At 38.7% G+C, this 25,366-nt stretch overlaps 1 protein-coding gene across 1 annotated transcript in view; it reads right to left on the minus strand.

The window, feature by feature from the left end:
• The window catches only part of NAT1 (N-acetyltransferase 1), a 130,409-nt gene extending 113,179 nt beyond the window's left edge, over positions 1-17,230 (minus strand). Inside the window, exon 1 of the mRNA XM_067156304.2 lies at positions 17,210-17,230. The gene's annotated coding sequence lies outside the window, so the exon portion shown is untranslated. The remainder of the gene's footprint in view (positions 1-17,209) is intronic.
• Between the last annotated feature and the right edge of the window lie 8,136 nt (positions 17,231-25,366).

Below are 25,366 nucleotides of genomic sequence, written 5' to 3' on the forward strand. Positions count from 1 at the left end.
TTTTTCTTCTTTTTCAAAATGTTCATTGTTGTGCATATATTGTTAGTATTAGGAAATCACTTGACAACTCCTATACTGTTGGTATATTTCAAAATATGTAATTGTACAGTCTATGGAAGCTAATGAATGAATGAAACACACTTTCAACTTGCTAGGTCATGCCCACACTCAATCAGGTTTAAATACAAAGCCTGGAGAAACTTTGAAGAAAAATTCTGGGCAGTGTTTATTCCAGAACATGCCGAAGAGACATTAAGTACAGAATAAAAAAGTTCAAGTGGAAAACTGTGGCAGTCCAACCCACAACCCGCGAATTTCGCTTCCAATACTTTCCCAACAACTATAACGTCCTTGGTCATCCTTGTTCTGATGGCAGGAATGTGAGCTACAGGTCTACAGCAGGTAGCAATAAGAAAGGCCCTTGGATGCACAGAGAGGAGACAACGATGTCTTACTCCTCCTGCGACTGTCATATTGCTGGCAATTCATCCCTTGCGGGCATGCCAACTGGGTATTCTGATAAAATGGTTAAATTAAATGTGATTATGTGATTACAAAAATACGCTAATGATATTAGAAGACCGTCTGGAATTTGGGAAAAGAATTGGAGGCAAAGTGGGGAGAGAAACTAGCAAGTTAAAATGTTTTCAGCAGAGCCTTGAGTTACAGGCCCGTCAGTCACTTTCCTTACCCTCTGATTTCCAATTCACGAGGGCAATAAATAACCGGGCTGTCACAGATGCCAACAAGTGCTTAAAAATACCCTATTAAAATTCCTGTGATCCAGCAGTCTTGGGATTCTAAGTGCAATCCTTTTTCTTCTTGAAACTACAGATTTTGTTATTAACAGATTTTTAAAACTAGCTTTTTGAGATCATTTGACAGTATAAGAAATTTAAGACAGTTACTTGGATGCTACTCAGATTGGGAATTTAATATTTAGGTATCATGACCACAACGTACTTTCGTTTTAAGTGAATTTTTCATTGCTTGTAGTATTGTGGTGGTGTTGATCAACTGTGATATGGCAGAAGACTGCAAAATGCATGCAGTATAGCATAGACAAGAGCAGGAGATTACTTTATAGGGTACATAGCTTCTTCCCGATTGAGAAGGAAGCTGGCGGGGCAGAGGATGATGGAGCGCGTAGATGGTGTGAAGTAGGGGTGAGAATTGTCCAGAGGATTTTAATCAAGCACGATCTTAGTTTTGAGACATGCAAAAATAGCACTTAAATGGCGTCCAGGTAAGAATCTTCCAGCTATGAATGAATATGCATTAAACGCATGTATTATACAACTATATAACTCAAAAGGCTCTTCGTGGGACCACCCTACCGATACTTTATTACATATAAAAAGCAACGCTACTGTGTGTATCAATTGTACGTTTGGAGAGAGCAGATCGTGAAGACAAGTGTTTGCACTAGAATACAGACCGTATTCAATGGACTCTATTCTCAGCACGCTGGGATGCTACGATCACTCTGCATTATTATTTTCTTGAATGTGCACGGATGTGGCTAATCCACTCTCAGCCTTGAATATTTGTTTGCACTGTGCACAAGTACAATCGTCCACTGCCATAGGAGCACAAGACTTTGGCCTAGTCTTTTTGAGATAGGGCCTTGCATCAATATTTTTAAGAGATCTGATCACAGGTTTGGACACCCACCTCAGCTCCTCAACACCACTGAGGCCTTTAGTTGTTCAAGCCTCTCTTAATTGCTAACTGATATGTAGCATGACGTCGGGGGTTGCTTCAGGAAGTCTTTGTAACGCAGGTACGTAAGTCAAAACATATGAGCACATCTTGAGATGCAGAGACGAATCAGTGCAACTTGACATTAAGTGATCCTAACCTACCACTGAACACAGTTGAAATAGACAAGATCATGAGTAGAATAATATTTATTATCCCTGAAAAAAGCCCTACTTTGTCTAGCATATTAGGACTGTAGGTTATAACTAGTTACCTTAAATATTACAAACATATAACACAAAAATTTTTGAAGTGAGTGATTACACACACAAACTGGGAGAAAAGTAAAACTATCCTTAATTTTTTTCTAAAATGAACTGCATAAACTTAAAAAATTCTTTCAAACAACAGATCTTGCGAAATATCCTAAAAATAGGTTAGACTAACATTACTGTACAACAATTTAAGTGTTCTTCCAAAATATATCTAGCTTTGCTGAAGAATGGACAATCAAAAATAAGATGAGTTGCAGTTTCTTCATCTCCACAAACACAGCTATTTTTACTACTAATTTTGAATTTATGTAAATAAAATTTAAATTTTCCATGACCTGAAAGAAACTGAGTGCCGGTGAAGTTTGGTTTCAATAAACTGCAGTCCAAACGGTCCTGTACCGTGGGAAAAAAGATTGTTCTTGTAACTTCACCCTTATTACTTGAGTTCCACAGCTTTGACCATTCACTGATTGTAAATTTATATAATTCATGTTTCACTTTTGATATAGGGGTTCTTTTGAATACAGTTTCATTGTCACCAACTGCTGCAAGTTTAGCAAGCTCGTCTGCTCTTTCATTACCTAATATACCTTCATGCCCTTTAACCCACTTAAAACAGAAATGTCTTCCATACTGTGAGAGATCTGTTCTAATGCTACATGCCAAAGAATTTAAATTATATTTGTTACTTATAGATTTCAGAGCTGCTTACAAGTCACTATGTATACATGCACTAAACTTTCTTTTATCTACTGAACTGCATATTTTATAGCAAGAAGTTCTGCTTGAAAAATGGAACACTGGGAGGAAAGTTTTATAGTTTTAAAATATATTTCTGCTTCATTTTTGTACACAACAAAGGCACTTCCTACTAGATTAGTACAATCCTCTTTGGGTGTTCTTGAGCCACCTGTGTAAACTTGTACCTCATGTGAGAGAAAACATTCAGTAATATAACGATATGCTGGATGACCACATTCAAGGATATTTACTTTTTGCTCAATATCATATTCTTCTATTACCTTATTGCATCGTCTTCCTTTCTTAATGTTAGTCAATTCAGCTTTGGCTATGGCTTTCAGATGCAAAGGTTCTATACCAGCTATAATAACAGCAGCATCAGTGATATTGTTCTATAACCTCGTATTATTCCAGTATAAATCCTCTCTGAATTTGTGCCAATTTACATTGAGCCCATTTCTTCTCCAGGACATTTTGATATGCTGAAGCAGAATACAATATCATTGGCTCAAACGATTCACGATATATTATGCGTTAAGCTATCTGAATTCAGACCCAAGATGGTTTACAAGCAATAGATAATCCTTGCAAATTTACCAGCCTTTTCAGCTAAGCACTGAAAATGAGCTTGAAATGTTAATTTACTATCTATTATGACTCCCAAGTAAGATATTTTGTCTGAAAATGTTAGTAGTTTGAGTTCAATCTGATCCTTGGTTTCTTCACTTTTCTTTTTCTCGTTATTAACATTGCAATAGTTTTGTTAGGATTAATTGTAATTTGTTATCATATCCCCACTTATGATTTCTAAAGCAGAATTTGTTGAAACATTCAATTCCTTCACAGTATTACCCTTAACCAAGAGAAGAACATCATCAGCATAAGCTATAATATTACAATTTTGTGGAAGAGGTTGTTGCAGTAAATCAACACCAGTCGTAGTTATTGTTCTAGTACCTACTGTTAACTATACACTGCGATTTCTAAAGTAACTGATAATTTATATAAATTCGGTGGACAGGCTTTAATTTTTAGTTGATGAAGAATCTTGGACCACCATGCATTATCAAATGCACCAGTAATGTCCAGAGATACCAGTATGCCAACTTGCTGGTATAAGAAGATTTTCTTAGCCCAATCTACAACATATGTTACTGAGTCTTCTGTAGATCTTTGTGGAGAAAATCCAAATTGTCTATCACTCAAATAATTGTTTGCATGAAGAAAATACATAATACAATCAATTAACAGCTTTTCTAAAAATTTTCCAAGCAAAGTCAACAGACATAATGGTCGGAATGCATCGACGGCAAATACATTTTTAGAGTTTTGTTTAGGAATCACTTTGACTACAGATTTCTTCCAGCAGGTGGGAAAGAAACATAACTTGAGGCAGTTATTAAAAAGAATTATAAAAAGAGACAGATGACAGTAATGAATACGTATAACAATATTGGCTGAAATTCCATCTAGTCCAGGAGCTTTTTGGTCGTTCAAGTTAGAGATAATTCAGTCCACCTCTTATTCGTTAACACAAGGTCATCTTCAGTATCTGGTGAATTAGCAGCAAAATTGGATACAATTAATTGCCATCATATTCTACCAAGAAAAAATGGTCCATCAAAACATTTGTGCTGTTTCCAGTGTAGCCTTGGTGAAACCGTTTTCTGTTTTTATCAAGGTCAGTATCCTACTGGTCTCCGGGCTTCAGACACCTTTTATACAGAACTTTTTCCAGACATTTGTTTTTTACCTGCATTATCAAATTCTTATACTCACTTTTAAGTTCATAATATCTTTGTATATTTCTCGTAAAGTTACACTTCTAGATCTTTTCCATCTTCTGGAGGAGGCTAGGACTCATTTTCTCATAATGTTGAGACTTGAATTCCACCAAAAGTTTTTTGTTGTGCTTCAGAAATCTGTGGGAGATGGGCATCACAAATGGTTGTGATCTCATCTGTTAAATTATCGACTATTTGGTCAAGTTCTGCTGATGTGCATTTCTTTATTTTTTCAGAGACGTTTGGTAGTCTTGTTTTAACTGATCATTGAAAATGAGATCATATGACATTTTTGGTTTTGTATTTTCGAGTTAAATACTTTGAGGTAGCTGGCATAATCCTATACGGATTGGATTCCAATTTCATTTCCATAAGTCTGTGATCAGAAAATGTACTTCTTACAGTCCACTCCAGATTAAACTGAAGAAATGCAGTTACAAATACTCACATTAATGTAACTTTCATAATCAACACAGACATATGCAGGCTCATCTTCGTTATTAAGAACAAACAACAGAAATCGTTAAATAACTTGCCACGTTTTTCTCGAACTCTCTCGTCTCGATTACTATCTACAAGTAATATATATAACTGCCATGTCCGAAACCCATAATCTTGTTGTTCCTGGTATTGGGTTCCTGAATGCAAACAAATTTATATCCTCCTGTGTAACACCATTATAGTTTGAATTAAATATAAGTTCCTGCATTGGTACGATTGATTTATGCAGATTTTGATGATAAATAGTATTGGTTATACACCCCAATAAGCACACACTCGGTAACATTTTACCAAAATTAATACAAAACATGCCTATAGCACATTCCATAAACTTAAAATTGGCTTGACACAGGGATTAGTCGTTCCCCATTCTCTTGAACTTGTACATCCATGTCCTGGGAACAGCATCTTGCAAGTTCATCTATGTGGACGATATCAACCTCACAATACAAAGAACAAACTTTAATAAGCCGGAAGACATTCTATCCCATGACCTTGACAAGATGGACAATTTCAAAAAAAGGCACCTAAAACCTACTCCACTGAAAACAGAGATAGCTACATTCCACCTAAATAACAGGATAGCAAAACTATCAACCTACGATCAGTTTCAGAAACCACACACTACAGTGCAATAATTCTCCCCATGGCACTTCAGCCCTTGAAGAGCCTTCGCAATACCAACCCAAAATACCTGGGTGTATAGGGAGGTCCTTAACTTATGGCCTGCCGTTTGAATGTGTTGCATTTGAAAGAAGTCGGCATGACTTGAAATTCATTTAAATTCCTGCAACAATGAATTATCAAAACCCCTGTATCATTTGTTTAAGAAGGCATGCCGTTACAAATACTTTATTAACTTCATCCACTTCATTTTCCACCCATTAGATACATGAATTCATTTTCATTGTAAAACTGAATATGCATGTATACTATAAATATTGTATACTATGTAAAACTGTTCTAAACTGCTTTGGACATTCCATAATTATTATTATTATTATTATGGAAATATTATTATTATTATTATACACACATACATACTAGTATAAACGGACTTTAGGTAACAAAGGGAGATCATCAAACATGAAGATAACCTGAACAGCGGGATGTCAATTTGACAACCTTACTACAATAGAGGACCCTGTTCTGCTTGTGATAAGGATAAAGACCATTAATCTCTCTCCAAGAAGTAGAATATATGATTAAGAACCACAAACACAAGAGAACCTGGACTTCATGGTATACTTGCAGAAATATTTAAAATGTATACAGAAGCCTAATAATGGATATCGTGAAAGCTATTAAATCTAGTATACATAAATGGATCAATCCCTTCCTACTGGTTGACAACTTTCCTCCCTATTCCAAAGAAAACAATGGCTAAATCTCTGAGATTACAGAATCTTAAGCCTCAGCCATGTTCTCAAAATCTTCCTAAAAGGAATAAATGCAAGAATCCACAGCAATACAAATCACACAGTACCCAGTTTGGATTTCCTAATCGATTTGGCACCAGAGGGGCATTGGTGGGGATACACGTTCAGTGCAACGTTATACTACATGATATTGGCCTGGATGGCAAACACATTCCAATTATTGCACAACCTGCATTGGAATTAGCATTGTTTAAGCCTGATATCAGTAATACTAGTGCTACTGCAATAATGCAAGGAGTGGCAAGGCTGTATTCCATCTTCATTTCTCTTCAATCTACTGCAGGTGATCCTTGTCAACAGCATCACAATAAATAACTTGTGATATGCAACTGCTTGCAACAAGTATTGATGTAGAAGCATTATTAAACTGAGTGAACACTGTGCTCGACCAATCTATACTTAAAACACAATGAAGACCAAAGTAATGGTCGAGCCAGTCCAACATTATCTCAGCTGCATACTTGATCACAGATGGAACAATGTTGTTTAAAGTCCCAAATGGAACAGGCAAGCCCTGCATTCGGGAGAATGAGTAAAATCCTCCGTAACAGGGACTTCAATACTAACATCAGTCTAGTTTACTTCGGTGTAATGTATTCTCTGTATTACTTAATGGGGTTGAGAACTGAAAGCTAAGAACACCGCTAAAAAGTTCAATCCTTCAAGATATGGTGCTACAGACACCTCCCCAGAATATCAGCTGCTTCTGGTCAGCAATGAAATGGCATCAGGGCATGAGAAAGAGTCTGCGTACGAACTCAACATATACCAGTAATTGCTGCGGCTTGCGATGCCTTCTTGAGTAACAAGATATAATTTGATACGATAAGTAATACACTGAAGTAATTAAGGAGGCTACCCCATCACATTTTACATCAGGTGTGGCAAACTAATTCTGACCAATGCATGTGTCTTCTTGCGCGGAAAGCCATCTTCATGTGAACTGGATGCCATGAATGACTCCAGTTGCAACATTGCTATGGTTCATATCAAATGTGTGTAGATGAAAAAAAAGAATTTTGCTGTGAGAAAAGCTGAAAATTCTGAATGTAGAACTGGTAAATCATGCCAAAGTTTCCTCACGGTACTACACAGGCCCACTCAAAATATGTGAAGATCAGAATGTGATCCAGAGAGAACATGCCCAGAACAGTCCTGAAAAGGTAGGATTTCCATTAGAAAAATTTAAGGTAAGTAGTAGTTCACAATGCCCCTTGGTGCAGAGCATTAGTTTTAACTCTGCACCTGAGCAAAACTTGATAACACTTACATCCACAATGGCAGACCAACCCCAGGGTGCTAAAACCCTGAAGCGATGCACAATAAAGAACACTGGCCATCTCAGGGTACAGAGCAAAAATGCAATGCTAGTAAAAAGCATCCCCATTAAGCTGGCATGACTCACACTGTGTACGGGTTGACAGATGTGCAATAGTATTCCTGATGAAAAGGTTATCCCACACTCTACCCTTTCCTTTGTTTAACAACCATTAAAGAATACTTTATAATCATTCCACCTTGTTACCTACCACTATCCAAATATTCAACCCTCCATTAACGGGAGGAAAAAAGAACTGAATATGGTCAACAGGGTCTGACAGAAGCAGATCAGAAAAAGTGGATGAGAAAACTGAAAATGAAATGATGGAATAACAAATATTGCTGTTGTGCAGAATCGTTGCAAACAATAGCTGTCCCTGTGGATTGATGGTAGAGTTGTCTGCTCCAGATCCCAAGATAGTGTGTTCAAACCTAGCGGTGGTAGTCTGATATTTGAAGGGGCAGAAAAAAGTCCATTTGACACTCCATTGTACAATGTCAGCATGTAAAAGATCTCAGATGACACATTTGGTTTTTATCCGACAAAATTAATTAAATCTCAGCCACAGACACCCACAAGAGAGGTGGTTCACTCTGTCTGCCGTCTATTTAGGCCTAGAGTAAAGTGGAACGTCAAAATCGACGAGCAGATAGCCAGATGGCGTCAAATTCAAATGTATGCACATGGCAGCTGAAACCATACAATTATTATTATCATTATTATTATTATTATTATTATTATTATAAGCAATGATGGTTTTCTTGGCATCAAGAACTGGAAGACTAGCTAGTAAAATGAACTTTAACAATGGAGAGTTTTACATATTAGAATGACAGACTAAAGTTACAAAAAAACCACCAAAGACTTGGCAACTTTCAATTTGTTTAGAAGATTCATACATGTTACAGAGAACTCAAGGTCTGAAGTTTTATCACCCAACCCCCACTGAAGCAAATTTAAGGAGTGGACACTTTTTCCAAGCACAATATTCAGTGGCATATTGAAATGAATATTTTAGAATTAAGTATAAACAGAAAACAAGGATTGGAGTGAATATTTAAGAATGTAAACAGAGAATAAGGTTAGTGGAAGGGCACAGATTCATCTCAAGTCAGATTCTGATGTGAATAGGATCACCACTAGGCTATTGAAACGCTCACAGTGAGGGTGCTGGAGGGTAATAATGATATTGCTAATGGAGATTAGTGGTGGCAACATTACATGAATACTGAATATTCTGCAGATATTACGATCACTACAATTGCTATACAATTGTCAATCTCGAGTTCTCAACATCGCATACTGCCCTCGCTCCTTCCACCAGGCATGTTACTGTACGACACAGCTCGCTCTCGATAGTACCAACTTCAAGCCAGACTTCCTGTAAAATGTATATGTTGTGTGGGGAAAGGACTGTATTTCTTATCACTGCGAAATGATTCTGTCTGCTCCCTAAATACTCTAAGCCTCAGCTGCTCCGCACAGGTACTCCCAGGACCGCAGCCCCAAGGCATTTTATGCTACCGCAGAGAATATCGCCAGAATATGCCAAGCCATAATAAGATGCCTTGGGAAGAGGGGGTTTGTTCTAGCTGTGTAAGTTTAAAGTTGTCTCGATGGAAATGATGTATCTTTGAAGATGAATATCTGTCATTTCTGTGTATGAATTAGTACAAATGTTTCTTCTTTTTTTCTTTCTCATCTATTTCAGCTTGCATAAATTTATACGGCAATGCTGGAGTCTTGCGTTGACTACGTTTCCCGATGCAGATTGATAGCAACAATTTCCATGTATGCCTACACGAGACAATTGGATCTAATAAAATTTGTCTGCTATCGTCAAAGGAGGGTGCACAGCTTTTATCTTTTAATATTTTTTACTGGACCTGTGACTGATTTTTCAAGTATGCTATTCAGTGAGCATATATTTTGTCTTTATTCAAAGATTCCTATCATTCTTTCAACGCCTTAAAAATCTTTCATGACATGTAATTACTCTGTTCACTGTCACTCTGGGATACTATTTTGTGCGGCATAAGAAGAATGACATGGCGCGGTTTGAATGAAGGTGAAGTAATAAAGTTTCAATAAGCCAGATAACAACACTACAGCAAATGAATTACTAAGACGACGTGAAGGTAGGCATATGGCACGAAGTAATGAGTGTGTATGGAGCAAGACACCAAACAATGTACAATGTAAGACGTCAAAGTATATGTCCTCATTCCCAAGAATTATTAGTCACATTAACATGGGAGTGTGCCTTTGCTGGCGGGACCTAGTATTTACAGTGCACTATGTCTTCTGGTATGGGCTAGGGCAATTTTGTTACTTTCATTGATCTGTCTCAGCTTTATCCTTGGCTTTGACAAAATGAAAGTGACTGAGGTATATGAGTGATGCTAGTAATGCCATTCCTTCTGCAGCCAGTCCCTGCTATGAATGGTGTGAAAATATTGCTCATAGGGTCGGTTGGTGCATGCATTTCAGTGGGCTTGGCAGACTGATATGTGATAGCAACTTCTGGCTCGGTGAGGACAGCAACGGGAAACTACCTCACTCCTCATTTCCCTAGTACGCCTCTTCAGTGATGCCTAGGCCATCTATGACAGCTGAAGGCAGAGCTGTTGAGAATCCAACCAGCCTTCGGGCTGAGGACTAAACATACATACGTGGGATTTGCACTAAATTTTTTAACGCAACAATCACACTAGTTTTCATTACACGGCGAAACAACTTGTGCAAATACAACAACGTTGCTATCATTCTACCTAAAAATGGCGGGTCTCTTCTCTATTAGTATAAGGAATAAAATATACAGTCAAATGTAAAGTATATTCTTTTAGTGTCTGTACTGCAAAAGCTAGAAAATAGTCTGAGCCGAACTTTTGTAACATTGAATATTTAGAGATCGCTGCATTTTCTTAGCACTCGCACCTGAATCACCTCCATCCACCGAGTAATGTGGGTATTGAATATTCCGAGTTATTGAGGGGTTAGCCAGCTCAGTACATAAAAACATTTTTCCAATAAAAAAAGTAAATAAGATTTACACCTGGACAGTCACAATCTCCATCCACATCATGCTACATCAACCACACAGAAGTAGATTAATAATTTAAAAATGGCAAATACCAGTCCTTACCCTGCCTTTACAAAATCAGCTTAACCCATTAGTGCTCCCCAGCAACTTAAGTTGCCATGCCGTATTTCATGCTCTGGTGATATATAAAAACAATTGACATCCCTGGAGTTGATCTGAACAGTAACAATGGAGACTCCTACAACCTCAACAAAGAGCTTCATTGTTATTCTAGATCAGATTGTTTCCTAAATGAACAGTTATTCAACTACACTACACAGCTGGCATTTGCTTGTTACAGAACTTCAAACATGTAAGTAATTTTCTCATACTCAATAATTTTACTAAGTTCAACATTATTACTAGCTTAGATGAAAGTATATACAAGTGAAATGATTGATTATCAAGCACTTATGAGGAATATCTTGATGTACAGATACAGTTTCATATTAGTGGCAACTAAAGTTGCCAGGGAGCACTTGGAACCAATGTGCCACAGTTAATAATATACAAGCAAGCCTATCAAAAGGAATAGTATTCCAGTACAGTCCTTTTCTATGCGTTCACATGAGAGAGAGAGAGAGATTGTGTGTGTGTGTGTGTGTGTGTGTGTGTGTGTGTGCGCGCGCGCTGCAATCGAACAGACAAAATTCTAAAGATGGGTAGATTTGAAGAACATGACAAGACGTACTCAGGACAGTTAGGGAATAATGACAAAATATTACAAACTTTTAGAACACTAAATGTTTTATATGATATGCTAACAGTGTTTAGAAGTTTAGAAAACACAATCCTTCAATCAACCGTGCATTTTACAGGTCATCAAGAGGCTCTGATAAAAGGGGGCTAGGCCTAAATTCAAATCAAATTCTCGAGGAACTTGCTAAAGGAAATGAGGAAGATGGGGAACTGCCCAATACAATTGCGGTTTGCCCGCCCATGGAAAATCCAGCAGCTGACAGCGACGAGGACTCCGATAAGTCAGATGCAGAGGTGACTGGAGACTTTGATCATCTTCTACCTCATGTTCTACAGTCTGAAGTGTTGCTAACTTAAAACAATGACAATGGTAGATATTATTTAGAAGAGGAGGAACAGCCACAACCAAGCATATCATCAGCTCGTGCCAGCGTTCCTCGTAAACTAGTCAGGCAACAGTTTCAATCTTTGTCATGGAAATTGAACCAGACGTCTACTTCTTTTAGTATTCCTGAACTAACTCAGGTCTTTAAACCTACCTCTGGTGTAATGCTATTCACAGGTTTCACAGGTTATCACACACTTCCATCCAAAAGACTTTACTGGAGAAATAGACCAGACGTGCACATACCTCTAGTTACCGAAGCTATACGGCGTAAGCGCTTCGAGGAAATTTTACGACACCTCCATCTGGCCAACAATGACGAAAATACAGGAGAAGATCGCATGTGCAAGGTTCGTCCAATTTACAGTTTCTTGAATAATTCATTCAAGATTTTATGCCCCGGCAGTACTATCAGTATTGATGAAAGTATTAAACCATACTATGGAAAGCATGGGTGCAAGCAATTTTTTTCGCGGCAAGCCGATAAGATTCGGGTACAAACTGTGGGTGGCTGCCGATCCTTCTGGTTATATATTTCACGTGGAACCTTACTGTGGTGAGTCTACTCAGCTTCCAACAACAAACTTAGGCCAGGGTGGTGATGTGGTTCTAGGTTTGTTGGACTATGTAGATCCTGTGCCTGGTACTAAGGTGTACTTTGATAACTTGTTCACCTTCGTACCTCTCCTGCAGGAGCTAACAAGGAGATTAGGAGGCACTGGGACTCTCCGAGAAAACAGATGCCTTCCAAGCATGCACTTGCCAGACAATAAAACGTGGAAAAAAAGAGCCCAGATTTGCAACGGCAGTATCGTCTACTAAGGACCTTTTGGTGGTAAGGTGGAATGACAACAATGTTGTAACAGTACTAACCAACTGTGACAGCACTGAACCAAAGAAAAAGTGCTACAGATATTCACATACAGAAAAGAAAAGAATATTGGTGGATATCCACGTCTCATCGCCCAGTACAATGAACACATGGGTTGTGTAGATATCAATCACCAGCTCGTAGCTACATACCGCTGCAATATTAGGACAAAGAAATGGTGGTGGCCATTCTTCGCTTGGGCCGCTGACGTTTCCTGCGTGCAAGCATGGCTTCTGTTCTGCAGATTTGGGCATGACATGGCATTGTAATTTCGTCCTCAATGTGCTGTATGTCTTCTGAAGTCTTTTGGGACGCCACAGCCATCTCCAGGCATCCGACCAACATTAGAGTTCTCACCAGTGTTAGATGATGTGAGGCGAGACCGAATGGATCACATCATCGAGAAGGGAACGTCGAAGTACAGGCGTTGTAGAGTATGCGGAAATCGCACGACGTATTTGAGTAGAAAGTGTGATGCACCTCTGCATCCAAACGAATGCTTCAAGGTATTCCACAAGCAGTGAACTGACAATTACATTTCCACAAATTGGAAATAAGACTTAGATTATGATTGTAAAAAGTTATAGTTTCCTTCTGATTTTGACTATGTATGTGCTCCCCAACAACTTAAGTTGCCCGTGAAAAGTGACTACTCGAATATATTTTTTTGAAATTTCAGTTCTTACTTGATTCATTATAAACCAGATACGATGAAAAATATTTTTTTAAATATTTATCGTAATTAGGAGCACTAATGGGTTAATACAACCATTGAGAAGAAAGCCACAGTGCTAAACATTCCCAAACAAGGACAGTCCAGCCTGGGCCATGCCACAATATTATTGCTAATGAATTTCCCAATGTGCAGCCAATAACTGCCCCCATATATTTGTATCGAACCTTTTAGAGAGCCCATAAGTTAACCAACCTAATAGACCAGATTAAAACACACTGTAAGAAGCAGGGCAGAGGGAGACAATTAGGCTCAGCTTTTGGTAATGTACGAGGCCAGAGAAAAAGTTTCAGAGAGATTTCAAGAGATGGAAGTTTAATATACAGAGGCTTTTTGCAGACTGAATGCTAAAACACAACAGTTTATAAAGGTGGCTGATAAATGTAAGGAATATTTGGTATTTAGCAACCATCATTTTAATGTTACACAACCGTGCAGAATAGCTATGGCGCCAAGCTCCGCATGAAAAAGTTGAGTGGGTTCGAACCCTTACGATGGCTATCCTGAGAATGGTCTTCTGTGATTTCCCATTTTCACTTCCATGCAGGTACCGGAAGTTTCAATGCACAAGTCATATCGGATTTCTTCCACCGCCTTACCCAATTCTAAGCAACAACATTCTTCAGTTCATTATTATGACTTATCAGATTCCCCTTGTTTTGATTTTCACCAAGAACTGATGATGACTCCAAGGGAGTCAGAACCGGTCTTCTTATAATTTAATATTTTTTACAATGTGTTGAACAATGGAACATCCCTCAAACTCTATCTTATTAGTTAAACGTCAACACGGAAATGAAGATCACAACCTACGAAAGTTGGAAGAAGACAGGATGTTATTTCAGCAGAGAGCCAGGACGTAAAGGCTACATTGCAGGTGTAAGAAAAAACTTGCCGATAAAGAAGGGTTACATGAACGAATCATCCACGAAATTTCACTGTAATTTTTGTGCCAAACAGAAGATAATTGCTTTTACTCAAATAAAGTGTAAAAATCTCTGGTAAATTAAGACATACCGCCGTTATTAGAGAAATATCTATACGTACTTACAGGCTGAAGACGGTACTCCCTTATGTTGCATTCTGCTGTTTGTGAAGTCTTTTCTTTCTTGAGGTCCAGGACTAGCATCAACGGAGTGCTAGATCTGTGAATTCTCATTATCTTTGTCCATATGACTAGCGCAGGCAGTTCAAACACCAAAATAATAATAATAATATTTGCTTTACGTCGCACTAACTACTTTTTCGGTTTTCAGAGACGCTGAGGTGCCGGAATTTAGTCCTGCAGGAGTTATTTTACGTGCCCGTAAATCTACCGAGCCGAGGCTGACGTATTGGAGCACCTTCAAATACCACCAGACTGAGCCAGGATTGAACCTAACAAGTTGGAGTCAGAGGTCCAGCGCCTCAACCGTCTGCGCCATTCAGCCCCGCAAACAGCATGATCCCTGGACGAATAAATATATTAGGCCTACTTTTTTGTTGAAACGAAAAATCATGATCCCTGGACCAATAAATATATCACTTAATGAAAGAGTTAGGGCTCAAAACGAATGAGCAACATGAAGAAACAGACACCTAATTCAAACAACTTCAGTGAGCAAAGACGTCACACACAAAAGTGTTAGACAAGCAAAACACAAACAGAAGCACTGCGACATAGAAGAAAAATTAGTTGTAAGGTACGGTAGTAAAATATGTATCCATATTCTCTACAAGCAAAATATTTCTTACTATATCTTAATTTACTGCAGATTTTACACTCTGAGTCAAAGCAATTACTATATTCCACTTGGCACAAAAATTACAGTGAAATGGCATAGCCCTAGTGTAGGCACTCACTGTACATGGAAGCTCGGCGGCAAGTTTTTTATAGGTTACAACCACTAAATTACTTTTTCCTTGCCGTGCGGGCAGTATGCTCCGCGGCGACAGTTAAGAGCCTCTCGAAGGGAGTGTGGCCCCCAAGGTGGGCCACTGTTCTCATGACAGAGCTGGGCCCGGATTTGGAAAGATAGGTCACAGCTACTAAATTACAGTTTTCTTGACGCGTTACTTGCTGCGTTTTTATTCTGCGCGGGTTGGTAACGGAACCAGCGAGTTAGGAATTATGGGAATGACGTCATATCGGCCAATGGGCGTGCTCGTAGCTGGCCGGCTAATGGTCGATGACGCGTGAAAACTTTTGTTGTGTTATAAAAGTAAACATACCTTTTTGGGCGGGCTAGGTGGGTCCCGGCATTGGTAATGAACACATCTCTCTTCTAAAAGGATTTTAAGGTACAATTCATATATATTTCTTCGCGAAGTTGTGTTTTATATACTGGAGTGCCTACACTAGGGAGCTAACCCTAATTCAATCTTATCTTCATTTCAGTGAAAGCAACAGACGACTGTGTCAACCAAAAGCAGAGATCTGTTCTCTTGCCTGTAAATGTACACTAGTTTCATTCAAGAATGTCCTTCGGCATGGACAAGCAACACTTCATATTCAGAAGCTCAAAGGATAATTACAGAGTTTAAAGCTATGAATGACTGCTGAATGATGTGTTGAATTAATGCAAGGTTTTCATGGATTACCGACTACAATAGGAAAAAAAAAAAAAGCAATTTGCATTTTGTTCATCGTACACTGTACCCAGATTACAAAAAACTCTGATAAAGTATCCACAAGAATACTAAAAACCATAATAGTCCAGAGTGGAAATACATTATACTGTAACACGAATTTAGATATTAAACATGTATCAATAGATTTTCCACTGACTTAAAACTACAAAAACCTGTAATTTCTAACATTCAAATTTCGTGCTCAAGTTGGCATGGGTTAATTGCAATTGAGATCACTATAACACTCTTAATTTTTTTGCAGAATATTTGAAATCAGCAAGTGGGATATAAATGTAGAAGACAGCACCTTTCAGTTGGTGTATCAAAAGCTAAGATATACTAAAAAGATTTTTAAAAAATTAAAATATATGAGGACAAATACAAAATAAGGGCTTGGCCATAAGATTATTAGGCGAAGCTACAGAGAAGAGCACTCACGGTTTAGTAACATGAGCGACCGCTAGATGGCGAACGCCAGTTCACCGTCGCACTAGCAGCGGTGAGAGGGAGCGCCGAGAGGAACGACAATGCTGCCAACTTTTGCATTTTAGAACCTCAGAATGACTTTTTTCTTGCCGTGCGGACAGTATGCGCCGCGGCCATAGTTAAGAGCCTCTCGAAGGGAGTGTGGCTCCCGAAGGGAGCCACTGTTCTCATGACAGAGATTGGCCTCGAGGTGCAAAAATACCTTAAAATAATGATCTTTTCGAGGTGCAAAAATACCTTAAAGCTAATGCAATGGTTGGTAACAAATTCTCGGCCTCATCCTAGGTGTCAGTGACGTCATCCTCTTACTTACGTGAACCAATCACCGTTATAAGCAATGGAGTATGGCGTCTGAAACAGTATTTCTTATTATAAAAGTAAACATACTTCTAGGGGCGGGCGGGTTGGTCTCTGGCAAGCGTATTGAACACATCTCTCTTCCTCGATCATTATAAGGTAAAATTGGAATCATTTCAAGTAACATTCTATGTAATAATCGTTGAGTGCCCCTCTCTGTATTTTTACCGATTATTAAACAAAATACTCAATACAATGAAGTTTGAAAAAAATCAATTTCTTACCTTCCTCCTGAGACACGAGAAGCACCCCCCGGTCCTCTAGGGCCGTCCGTTGTTGCTTGTGTGTCGGCCCCCAAGACAATGAACAACTATCACCTTTAGGAGAAATGGGGTTGGGAAGCTGAAACAAGAATGTTCAAATTGCGATGTTAAATGTAAATTCACTTAAGAAACATGAGACTCAGAAAAGAAGGTGATACAGTGCCAAGGTGACTGACACGAAACGTCACAATGTAGCAAGTGAGTACAAATACACGAACTTCACAGGATCCCTCCAAGTTCATTAACCCCCCGAAACAAAGCAATGACCAAGCCTACCTTAACAAGTAGGCTTACGGTAAAAAAAAAAGTCTAGATTTAACTGGAAAAATTTTAAATTTAAAAATGAACTAATTTAAAACACAAGCAACATTTACTAAAGAGAAATGTATCAACCGCGCTTTTACAGGAGGGATTGCTAATCACAAAGGAATCTTACGGAAATTCTCAAAGCTAAAATATGTAGTCGCCATCTTTACCAGGGATTTACACGAGTAAGTGTAGGAATCAATATAATGGAATATATTCATACTCACAGAATGACTTTGGGCTAACGATCTATAAAACCACAAATTAAACGTTATTTTATAAAACTAAGGAAGTGAATTTTTCACACCCGCAGATGACAGCCAGGCGTTTGCCGACTGATGGAGAGTAATTATTCAAGATGGCCTTGACTTGCACCAGAACACCGCGTCACTTGGTTGCTTCGTGGAATAAGAACTTTTAAATTAAAATGACAGAAAGCAACATGTTACGTAATCATTGTAACTTACACGAAAGAAATAGTTGCACAGTCAATTGTAAAAGGTCTAAAACAAGGATATTTCCTCACTTTCACGTATTTTACAGGTAGAACAGTATCACACGCACAATGATACACTCGCACCTTCTAATCTGCCTCCCCCCCTCCCCACTACGGCTTCCCTTTACCCGAGTTCACTTCAATGGTCTGAGCAACACGAGTCGTCCTCTTTTCTCTCTTTACCCTTCGGAACTCCCTGCGAACAACCCTGTAAGCCCCGATATCTACACGTGCAAACCACCCCAGCCGATCGCCACACGTGGTGCATTAAATTGCAATAGCAAATATAGAGTAATGAAAAATCGTCCAAAAATTATGAATACGGTATGATCGGATAAAGGCTATTTTTACTTTAGAAGGGTCATCAGCATGGAAAATGATGTTTTCCTTACGGCCATTGACACGTGCTGTAGTTCGTAAGAGGCTCCCTTCCTTTAATAAATTACTTGGCAACTGCACAGTTCAACAGCCTTCGGACCCAAGGTTGCCGTCGGTTCCAATGTTGTCAAATTTGGAATAAGGCCAAGCAGAAAAAAAAGTTTTCATTAATCATTATTTCACAAAAGGTAGTCATCAAATTGGAACATTTTCTTGGAAACCTTACAGGTACAGTAATATAAGCAGGATGCAGTGGGACTATTTTAAGTACACTAGCATTAGGATTAGACAGTTTGAAGGTTATTGCATGAGACCATCTTTCAGTTCCGGTAAGAAAGAAAAAGAACAGAGGAAGCGAAACCTGAGTAAGGGTGTATATAACGAAATAAAATTTGCGGAACGGAAGTACTGGCTAGGAAAACATGGCTGTCGGAAGTGAAAGACTAGAGTAGAGGACTTCGGAACATGTCGTGCGGTCCGCCATACATCTAGCACCCAACCTCGCGCACAAAATAACCTTGGAGCAAATAAGCTTTTGGCCTTCAAACTGATGAACATGAGATGTAGAGCCAGCCGGCAAGAATTGCCTGAAGACTAGCACAATGAACATACTGCACCGAAGTAAAATGTACGGACGGCTGAACAAGGGAATGTAACTCGCCACACTTTCAGGTCGCTCACTGTACTGTATTTCGCAACTACAAATCCATTCCCAATTATTCAAGCTAACTTATCAGGAAATACAGACTTTCAATTCTTATCTCGCAAATAAAGTGACAACAAATGATAAGATTAAGACACCCAACGCAATTTCCTGGAAAAAATAAAGAGGTTTCCTTCCCGCATTCGGAGTTATTTTGAGATAAACACTAACGAAAGAGAACCTTTGATTTAGTGATCTACCCATTAGGTATTGATGGTACTCTTCACAACTTCCGGTAGACAATAAAGGTCAAGTATCCACTGCACTTCTTTCAAGGGGTTTCAGTTTCATGGCTACTGGCTTACCACCCAGAAGATTGAGGTCCGAATCCAGGTCGATTCCTGGGTTGAAATTTTCAACTCAAGAATAGCGTGGCGTCAGAAAAAACATCCGGCATCAAACCCCTGGCCAAATCCTAAATGAGCCTGGTTGGCTCCAGCGACCCCGAATAAACTGGGATAAGCTGAAGATTTTATTCATTGCACTTACAGATAAGTCACTCGCCTCCAAAAAATGAAATGGCGTATGGCTTTTAGTGCCGGGAGTGTCCGAGGACATGTTCGGCATGTCAGGTGCAGGTCTTTTGATTTGACTCCCGTAGGCGACCTGCGCATCGTGATGAGGATGAAATTAATAAGACGTCACATACACCCAACCCCCGTGCCAGCGAAATTAACCAATGATGATTAAAATTCCCGATCCTGCCGGGAATCGAACCCGGTACCCCTGTGACCAAACGCCAACACTAACCATTTAGCCATGGAGTCGGACACACCTCCAGTTTTTGTAAGAATGGAACTGCTATTCTATTTTATCTTTGTCGTTGTTAAACACACAGGTAACTCGTGAAACGAAGTTTTCTATTTTTTTTTTCTATTTGCTTTACGTCGCACCGACACAGATATGTCTTATGGCGACGATGGGATAAGTTTCCTATTAGCAGAGAGATTAAGTAGTAGTGATCTGACAATACCTAGCTGTCAAACCGGATTTTCCAGGAATAGAGTTGTTCTCAGAATGATTACGACTTACCATAAGCATTTTTACTGTGGTGATAACCCTACTAGCCCTCTGTGGGGAGGGGGGGGGGGGCTGTAGAATACCTCCACGATATCCCCTACCTGCCGTAAAAGGCGACTATAAGATGACCCAGGGGATTTCATCTCGGGAGCGTGAGTTGGCAACCACGAGCCCCTTAGCAGAGTCTGGCAAAGCTTCCACTTGTCAGGCTCCTCTCATCTCTCCTATCCGACCACCTCTGGTCAACTCGTTCTTTTCAGACTCCGCCTGTGTTAAGTTTGCGAGGCCTCAGGAGTCTCATTTTCAGGCTTTTTGTCCTTCCCTTTCTTCTGGCAAGACATTCATTCTTGGAAGTGTCGGACCTATTCCATCTTCCGCTGTCAAATAGCTGCCCGGCTGTATCATTTAAGTCAATCAGCACAAACCCTCATGGCGGAATGCGAGTCACCGTGGCGCATCTTGACCAATATTTTTAATTAGCACGCTACCGCAAATGAAAGACTTTAAAACTCATGGAGATTATTCACAGAATTAATGTTTCGAAATAATCGTTCCTTATCCTCCTCTCCCCCCCCCCCCCCTACAGGTACTGTTTATCAAGCCCAGTGATTCAATCATTTGTATGACGTCAACGCTCACATGCCAACACACTTGCTCACGTATGACATTTCCTGTCAGCGCGTTCATCTTCCGTACGTCCCTCATCACGCGCGATCTTGTAATTAAATTTCTACAAACTAGCGTTCTAAAGGGGACTGAGTGAATCTTATCATTCCTGTTAGTCATAAACCAAGTCGATGAGTAATACACTGGCAATGATTAGAAAGTAAACGACTGGTACAATCCTGGCATTCGACTGGAGTTAGAAACGGAAAAAACACTTGTACAGCAGCCATGAGCGGGATTTTAATCAATCTCTCAAGTGTTGCCGGAGACTTGATGCACACATCCTGCTTGTTCCAGTACTTTAGTCAAATTCTACAATCGAACCCCAGTAACCAGGACTTCAAGCAATCGAAGAAAATCAATAAATTGGTTACGTAGTAGTCCGAAGCTTCTACTTCGAGTTAATGTAATACAGTACCTTCCACTCGTATTTTTGAGATTACAAAATACTATATATACTGCATCATAGGAGATGCAATGACAACGGCGCCAGGAGAATAGGTCCGGCCAAAGAGATTACACTTATAAGGAATGCGATAAAATCTTCGGTTTGATAGAAAAAAAAAACCTGTTGCAAAGTTACAGATTGATTGGGTTAACACTCTTGAAAATGCAACAGTCAATCCAAGTCCTTACGAGGTAATTCCTGTTCAACAGGAGAGTATACACGACTGAACGAGTTTTTTGCAAGTCCATTAAAAACCGGAGGCCTTTCAAGACATGACCACTAAGAGAAGTTCTGATTGTGAAGCGAGATATGCTGTTCAAATACAGGACCACCTTCACTGGACCCTCTGAACCATTACATTTGGAACGTTCTGGTGGTCCAACACAGTCTATCAACAACATGGTCCTGACTAATTTGTATAGCCTCACCAAGTATCTATTAATAAATAATTTATCCTGGGAAAGTCAGGGACAGAAGTGCCTGTCTTACACTTAACTAGTAACATAGTCTGAATGATAAATAACCAATTTTATTACAAATCATTAAAAAGAAACCCATCCCAAAACTTGAGAACTATGTAGAACTACTGAATTGCAGCTAACAGTAACTACTTTTACATTAAAAGTTATAGAAATCAAGGGAAAAGAGCACAACATTACAGGTAAGCATTCTGTAATATGAAACTTTTTATAGGGCAAATCAAAATTTATGTTATGCAAATAACTAATTCTAGGGGTGTATTTTCAGACCTGCCAATATATTATGAAAAATATGATGCTCAAGTACTTCAGTTTTATGGCCAAGATGCAAGAAAAATTACTCCAATCTACCTCACAAAGGAATGAAACAACAAATTCACAAGAATGGAATAAAGTCTACTAAAAAACCAAAAACCATGAAGAAAAATTGTTAAAATAATAATTTTAGATTCCAACATTGTTTTAGTACTCCGTTAGTATTTGTAATCAAGATGTGTTGTAATACTTTGTTTTTAGTACTGCTCCCGATATAGGACATACTAGTGTACCTCCTGTGAATTTGCCATCCCCCCATAATTTCACTTTTTGTTACAGGGTCTCTCATAAACCCAGACTGAACGCAAGGTGTTTGTACTCTGCGTGCGTAGTTCTTGACCTAGCAAACAGCCTGCACATATTTGACCTGGCAAGCAGAGTCACCAGTCTAAATCTCAGCTGTTAACATGGGTGAGATAGTTATCATTGCAACACCATATTTTTGTATGTAAAAGTTATTTTCAGTAACAGGTGGTGGTGGTTGTGTTAAGAGAAAGTACAACTAGGCAACGCGATCCAATTGTTCAGCAACTTCCTGGTAAAGTGCCACCTTCAGACCCTGTATTTATAAAAATGTACTTCCTCTACACAAAATAAATTTGGCAACATAATTATATAGCTTACACTCAATTAGGGTGTATTTTTTTTCATTCGAAAGGTTAAGTTTGCTCTTCTGAAAAAATTAGTGGGGTTATAAATTATTTCAACACATTATCAGTTAACAGTGAATGAAATTCATGCAAAGATCTGTCCACCTCAAGTATATTCCACATTGAATGAAAATTTGAAGAATACCGGCTCTTAAATGCATGTATTTGGATTGTGGTCATACCACATAAGTGGGCGGCAACATTTGACATCAAATAGATCATGTATATGTCTTATGTGAGTTTTGTGAAATTAGTATGTTTTTAACGTTTCATAAGGTACAGTGCATAACAGTCTTGTTTGTACACCCCATTTAACAGATATAATGTCTTTATAATTTCTAAATAGTGCATAACCAATGCACGAGACTTGGATAAGTTATTGCACAAGGTGTTGGGAACTTGATGTTAGCGATCAGAAGTCTCGGTACATCATTTTTAAAGAATAGGAGTGAAATATGCTGTGTAGTGGCCTATTTGCTTGCAACAGTCTTGTTTGTACACGTTCACTACCTCATATTTGCTCGGGAACACTCCTAGTTAGCTGGTGTGTATCTGTGCTGTGCTAGTGTGTATACTTTCGCAGTTTGTACACCAGGCTGTGAGCTACATAATAGGAAAATAACAGAGTTAAGTGACGAACTAGAAAATGTAATTTTATCTCTTGGATTGCAAGGGTATTCTTTGCCTGAAATTGGACGCAAAATAAATAAACCGCATTCCACAATACACTATGTGTTGGACAAATTCAGATATAGAGGAACCACAAATAATTTCCCAAGAAAAGCAAAAGAAAAGATACCGAATAGGAAAGACGAACGTTATATTGTGAAACAAATAAAACAATCCACAATTAAGTGCCCTTAAGATCCGCGTTATGCTGGAAGGAAGTACAAAGAATAAAATGTCGTCAGACAATTCGTAGGGTATTATGGAAATATGATTATCACAGTAGACGGCCACGGAAAAGGCCGTTTGTTACTAAGACAATTGAAAAGCCAGAATGAATTTTTGCAGAGAGTGTGAAAACAAGGATTGTACGTTCTGGAACAACATTATTTGGTCAGATGAGACCAAAATATCTCTATACGGTTCAGATGGAAACAGTTAGTATGAAGACAAGTAAATACAGCCAATAAACCTGCAGATACCCTAGCCACCGCAAAACATGGAGGTGGATCAATTTCGATTTTGGGGTGCATGTCGTCTTGTGGAGTGGAAAATATCGGAATCATCAATGGCATCATGGACAGAGGAGGTTATTTGAACATTTTAAAGGCCAATGTCAAACAGAGTGCAGTAAATATGGGGTTGGGGGTCTCGCTACACCTTTCAGCAAGACAATGACCCCAAGCACACAGCTAATATTTGCAAACAGTGGCTGATATAGAATTTACCAGCGCAACTGCGAACTCCTGCCCAATCCCCTGTCTTGAAACCCACAGAAATGTTGTTGGTTGACCTAAAAATAAGGGTTCTTGCAAGGAAACTTCAATCATTTGATCAGTTAAGAAGTACAGTTGACGAGGAAGGGCTAAAACTGATCCAGAAAGATGTGAAAAACTGGTTCATTCCATGCAGCGAAGGTGCAAGGCAGTTCTCAAGGCCAGAGGATACTCATCGTGGTATTAAATCCAAGGAAATAAGTGTTTTTGAGTGAAATTTTCATTTTCTTCTGCAAATGTACGAACAAAATTGTTGCACAATGAAACGCCCGGTCATGGTATATTGCTTGTATTTGTGTTAAATTGTAAGATCACTTATCTGCTTCTTTATTATTTAAATTGTTTATTAATGTATCTATTACGATATGGGTAATAAAATACATCACAATAATTGTATACAAAAGTTTAACCGTTATTTCGTTGCAATAAGCTGGTGTACAAACAAGACTCTTATGCACTGTATATCTGCCAGAAGGATCAATTATCCCTCTCAAACATAAGACTACCTTAAAAGCAGTACAGTAATTTCTATCAAACGCTAGGAACCTCCTTGGTTATGCCAAAATATACCAGTAAAGGAATTGAATTATTGTACTGTGGAGTCTGATAGCTGAAGTGTAGCAAAGATTCCCTTATGATAGCAATACATAAGAAATGTTGGAATTCAACAAAGTTGAACTACAGATACTATAAACCTAGGTGATGGAATTTATTAGACAACTTTTCAAAATGATGCACTGTAAAAAAAAAAAAAAATTATAAAAAAAATTCTCAGTACCTTCAAACAGTAATGTCCCTTGCATTAGATATACCCAGCCACAAGATATGTAATTTTCCAAGAATTTTTAATCGTAAATATTCTTAGGAGAATAATTTGAGCGATTGTGTTGAAAAACACAGCCCCAGATCATCCCTAAATAAAAAAAAATAACATTTGTGTAGCAAATGTCTTGAGAAATTTCTTTTTGAAAGATCACAAATTTCCAGATAGAAATCTTTCAACATTCAGAAAAAGCAATACTGCTGTTTATGGGTCAGTCATACAAATTGCCTGCAAGCAGATTACAAAAATAGCATCTGTGGAGCAGATCTACAAGACCAACTGCCCAAGAAGTATAAACAAAATTAATTTGCTGGAACCCAGACGTCATCTTAAAGCCTAGTAAGCAAGAAAACTTTGTCTTAAATGATAAAAAATTAGCAAATTCAGTACAC

The sequence above is a fragment of the Anabrus simplex genome, chromosome 12 (assembly GCF_040414725.1).
Source record: "Anabrus simplex isolate iqAnaSimp1 chromosome 12, ASM4041472v1, whole genome shotgun sequence".
NCBI lineage: Eukaryota > Metazoa > Arthropoda > Insecta > Orthoptera > Tettigoniidae > Anabrus > Anabrus simplex.